The sequence below is a fragment of the Amia ocellicauda genome, unplaced genomic scaffold (genome assembly GCF_036373705.1).
Source record: "Amia ocellicauda isolate fAmiCal2 unplaced genomic scaffold, fAmiCal2.hap1 HAP1_SCAFFOLD_266, whole genome shotgun sequence".
Classification (NCBI taxonomy): domain Eukaryota; kingdom Metazoa; phylum Chordata; class Actinopteri; order Amiiformes; family Amiidae; genus Amia; species Amia ocellicauda.
In genome coordinates this window covers 19483-25343 of record NW_027102830.1, presented here as the reverse complement: position 1 = coordinate 25343, position 5861 = coordinate 19483, and the positions used below count along the sequence as shown (strand labels likewise).

The window sequence follows — 5861 nt, the reverse complement described above, 5'->3', positions numbered from 1 at the left end:
CATTGTGGTACGAGTATCGAGTGAAATGAGTGCTATCCACCCGAGCAACACAGTGATAACATGGAGCCGGCAGGTCATCCAGGTCACAATAGAGGTCAAGCAGTGGGAGGAGGAAGACGTGGTGGTCAAAGGAATGGAAGGGGACATGCACCCCTTCTGAGAGGTGGTCGTGGGCCTCGTCATAGAGGAGGGCTTAGGCCTCACCAGAGAGGCAGCCATGGGCCTCATTTGAGAGGTGTTGGGGGAACGTGGTAGAGGACAAGGCCACGGACCAGACAGCGGCAGCAACAGCAAATAGTGTCCAGTGAAATCCGAGAAATAGTTGTAGAACATGTTGTAAATCATGGCATGACCATGACTGAGGCAGCTACAATGATTCAATCAAACCTCAGAATCAACTCAGGATCAACTGTGGCCTCAATCATCAGAAATGTCCGTACTGAGAAGCGGCAAGTCTTCAGAATGCACTAAACATTAGGCTACTCTCAATTGTCAAATGACTGTATACTGCATACCAATGTGTAGCACAGAGTATAGTGTGCCTTTTGAAAGAAATGCAGACAGAGTGAAGCAGCTGATGACTGAGTATGTTCAGGTATGTTCAGTTTCAAGATGCCTCTTGTGAAAAATGGTTGTGAGAACCTGAACCTGAACACAGGGCTGATGGAAATTTAGAAGTACAGTAATCAATCCTTTGTTTTGCTTTTTACACTAAGCCAGGTGAGGAACACTGCAGTTGACATTTTACTGTAGTTTTGTTCGTTTTTGTAGCTAATTATTTTTGCATGGATTCAAAGAAACCTATGGTGTGATTTGATTGTATTGCATCAATACATTTCAGATTTTGTTCAATGATTCCACTGTGTCTGTAGTATTCTCTCTACTAGTCCTTTTACAGTGATGTATTTATGTGTAGTACCATAATGAAACATGTATCACATATTTTGTACTACAATATTTAATGATTGTACGAACAACTACACAGTGAAACTATCGGTATCTTCTGTGTTACTATGTTACTATGGTATTTCATGATAAATGAGTTATTTGAACCAACAAGTCTGCAAGTGCTAGGTTTCTTTAAAGATATGAATGCACAATGCAATGTTTTGAACATTGGACAGCCTGTGTTACAAGTGATGACCGTTTTGAGTTTTGTGTCTAGAGTTTTGAAAAATGACATCAAGGTTCTGAAATTAGTGACAAAGTGATTGTAAAAAACTGTATATTCATCCTATTTAATGTGCTCTTTTAAAATGTACTTTTCTTTTTTATGTTGCCATTTCTGTTCTACCAATGTTTCAGTTGTTAGCCAAAGATTGACAGAGTACATCTCATACACACAGGCCAGACAGCAAAGATTTCTTTTTGAAATTCAATTACAAATGCTGCATGAACTCATCAATACGATTAGAGCTCCTGAAAGCAATATAACTAACTCACTCTACAGCATCTCATTAGCAGTGAAAAGAAACCAAGAAAGTTGGGACAGTCGACTGTTTACCACTATGTAACATCACCTTTTCTTTTAATAACACTTATTAAGCACTTGGGCACTGAAGACACCACTTGGTTAAGTTTAGCAAGCGGGATTTTCCCCCATTCATCCATTATGCATTTCCTCAGCTGCGCAACTGCACAGGGCCTTCGTTGTCTTAATTTGCACTTCATAGTGCGCCACACATTCTCAATTCAGAGACAGGTCAGGACTGCAGGCAGGCCATGCTAGCACCCGCACTCTCTGCCTATGCAACCATGCGCTTGAAATCTGGGCAGAATGTGGTTTGGCGTTATCCTGCTGAAAAATGCAGGTACGTCCCTGGAAAAGATGATGTCTGGATGGCAGCATATGTTGCTCCAAAATGTGTACATCTCTTTCTGCAAAAATGGTGCCCTCACAGATGTGCGAGTTACATGACAGACACTCATACACACTGTCACACCCATACACACAAACACACACTTTCACAGACAGACACACGCACACACACACACACACACACACACTTTCACAGACAGACAGACAGACACACACACTTTCACACACAATCACTTTCACAGACAGACACACACACACACTTTCACACAGAGACAGACACACACACACTTACATACATACATACATACATACATACAGTGAGGGAAAAAAGTATTTGATCCCCTGCTGATTTTGTACGTTTGCCCACTGACAAAGAAATGATCAGTCTATAATTTTAATGGTAGGTGTATTTTAGCAGTGAGAGACAGAATAACAACAAGAAAATCCAGAAAAACGCATTTCAAAAAAGTTATAAATTGATTTGCATGTTAATGAGGGAAATAAGTATTTGATCCCCTATCAATCAGCAAGATTTCTGGCTCCCAGGTGTCTTTCATACAGGTAACGAGCTGAGATTAGGAGCACTCTCTTAAAGGGAGTGCTCCTAATCTCAGCTCGTTACCTGTATAAAAGACACTTGTCCACAGAAGCAATCAATCAATCAGATTCCAAACTCTCCACCATGGCCAAAGAGCTGTCCAAGGATGTCAGGGACAAGATTGTAGACCTACACAAGGCTGGAATGGGCTACAAGACCATCACCAAGCAGCTTGGTGAGAAGGTGACAACAGTTGGTGCGATTATTCGCAAATGGAAGAAACACAAAATAACTGTCAGTCTCCCTCAGTCTGGGGCTCCATGCAAGATCTCACCTCGTGGAGTTTCAATGATCATGAGAACGGTGAGGAATCAGCCCAGAACTACATGGGAGGATCTTGTTAATGATCTCAAGGTAGCTGGGACCATAGTCACCAAGAAAACAATTGGTAACACACTATGCCGTGAAGGACTGAAATCCTGCAGCGCCCGCAAGGTCCCCCTGCTCAAGAAAGCACATGTACAGACCCGTCTGAAGTTTGCCAATGAACATCTGAATGATTCAGAGGAGAACTGGGTGAAAGTGGTCTCAGATGAGACCAAAATCAAGCTCTTTGCCATCAACTCAACTCGCCGTGTTTGGAGGAGGAGGAATGACCCCAAGAACACCATTCCCACCATCAAACAAGGAGGTGGAAACATTATGCTTTGGGGCTGTTTTTCTGCTAAGGGGACAGGACAACTGCACCGCATCAAAGGGACGATGGACGGGGCCATGTACCGTCAAATCATGGGTGAGAACCCTAAGCCAGGGCATTGAAAATGGGTCAAATACTTATTTCCCTCATTAACATGCAAATCAATTTATAACTTTTTTGAAATGCATTTTTCTGGATTTTCTTGTTGTTATTCTGTCTCTCACTGCTAAAATACACCTACCATTAAAATTAAAGACTGATCATTTCTTTGTCAGTGGGCAAACGTACAAAATCAGCAGGGGATCAATTACTTTTTTCCCCCACTGTACATACATATATATGGAAAAGAAACATTACAAGTATAAATCACAATAAGATGTAATAAAGTACAGATAAACAAAGTGTAATAAAATGTGATCTGTTTGAAAATGCAGGGACGTCACTGGAAAAGATGATGTCTGGATGGCAGCATATGTTGCTCCAAAATGTGTACATCTCTTCTGCAAAAATGGTGCCCTCACAGATGTGCGAGTTACATGACAGACAGACAGACAGACACTCACACACACTGTCACACCCACACACACACTTTCACAGAGAGACATATACACACACACACACACACACTTTCACACAGAGACAGGCACACACACGTACAGACACACACACTAACTTTCACACAGAGACAGACACACACACACACACACACACACACACATACATACATACATATGGAAAAGAAACAATACTTTTATAAATCACAATAAGATGTAATAAAGTACAGAAAAACTAAATTTAAGAAAATGTGATCTTTAATACACACAAATATGTATGGCTGGTCGGATGCGTCTTGGACTCGGGTTCCTCTTCATTACGTATAATGCTTTTGCCTTTTGCTAAAGCTTTCCGTGGAGGGGATCGTGGGTGAGTTTGTACCATTCTTGGGGGGCTCTGCCTTGTTGGGGCGGAGCTGTGATCCAGGTGAACAGCAGATCGGGCATAGGTGGGCATGTGGGCAGAGGAGTAGGAAGGCCGGTCAAGCAAATAAGCTTGCTAAGGTACGCAGCAGCAGCAAGCAGCCCCCCCATCCAGCCAGCCAGCCAGTCTGGCTGGCAGTGACTGAGTGGTTGACAGACGGCAAGCAACGGAATGTACGTGCTCTGTGATGTCATAGCAGTCAGCTGAGAGAGGCTCGTGATGTCATCGCTGAGCTGGCTGGCTGGCTGGCTCTGTGTGTGTGTGTGTCTGTGTCTGTCTGTTTTTCTGTTTGTCAGTCTGTCTGTCTGTCTCTCTCTCTCTCTCTCTCTCTCTCTCTCTCCCTCTCAATTCAATTCATTTGTATTGTCAAAGCAATTGGACATACATACATACATACATACATATATGTAGCGTAAGGTACACTTATACATTTCAATTAAAGAAGTGAATTCATAGTATCACCTTATCACGAATCCTGGAGTCTTGTAGAACTCAATTTCTGTAATAATTGGACGCAGACACCAATTCCAAAGATATAAATTGTCAAATTTATTTAAAAACAAAGACTAAATGTAGCACTACACTAATTATACAAAAGGGAAAAACTAATTAAAATTCAACTCTAGATCAACAAATCAAAGACAAATCACTTCCGTGACCAAATCAAAGACCATGGGATCCCATAGGATAACACACAAATCGTTAAACAAAAAAGGTTATAAACACATTGACTACAATACCGGTTAGTAATTCTAGGAATCACTAAGAAACAGTTGAAAGTGCTAAATTGCAGTTTCAGAAGATGAAAAAAAACTGTAACAGATGGGATATGTAGTACTTTATGCTCGAGTGGTCTATGCGATTACACCCTGTTGGTGTTATTAAGAACGCCAAGTACCAGAATGCAGAGCGGGACTGTTTTTTGTGCCGTGACTTGTCGGGGGAAAAAGGCGCAGAAAAAACGGACGAGAAGGTGAAGGTAGTATGGCGGTGATGCACGCGTTGGTGAAGTGGGAAAGCGGGGTCGACAAAGACTCTTACAGCGTGATTCCCACTGCTTGCTTTCGCAATTTTGATTTATTCAGCATTGCTGATGATGACGAAGAGACGACTCGAAACTTCAGAGCAGAGTGGAGAGACACGAACAAACCTCCAAAAGGTGGATGGCCTGTCCATGAAGCGCAGATCATTATGACTGGTAACAATGTTTATTTAAAAAAAAAACATTAAAGTCTTTACATGCTATTTGATATATACAATCACAGTATATTTGAAATGAATGTTTAAGTTATTAATGTGTTGTACTTCTAACATACTCTTATAACATGGTAGGTGGTGGTGAGGGCGCTAAAAACTCGTCATATTTGACTGGCATTTGTAAGAACGATTTATTGTGTGTTGTGCTTTACAATAAAATCCCCCAAATCACAAAATAAATTAAACCAGATATAATTTAACTTCAGTTTTGATTCAGTGTTGGCTGTTCATCTTAATTTGTATGGTCAAAGCACAGTATTTTTATGACAAATAAATATAATCCCCAAATATCTGTGGACATAATGCAGGGTTTTATTTATTTTATTTTTATTTTAGGAAAAGAAGGCGAACTAAGAAGAAAACTTAATGACCTAACAAAAATGCCCTGTCCTAAAATGAAGAGAGTACCTAAACCAAACAAAAAACTTCAAATTTCAGATGATAGTGACCTTGATGAACCACAGTTACCGGTGAGATAATTACTGCAAATATTAAATAAATGTATTGCAGGATTGTTTTTTTTTAATCATATTCATATATATATATATTTTCATTTTAAACTCTTTTCCTCT

General features: G+C 40.6%; 1 non-coding gene across 1 annotated transcript; it reads left to right on the top strand.

Moving 5' to 3' along the window:
• Positions 1 to 3906: 3906 nt before the first annotated feature.
• On the top strand, positions 3907 to 4021 carry LOC136727631 (U5 spliceosomal RNA). The gene has a single exon (XR_010808457.1). It is a non-coding gene; the product is annotated as a U5 spliceosomal RNA (small nuclear RNA).
• The last annotated feature ends 1840 nt before the right edge of the window (positions 4022 to 5861 follow it).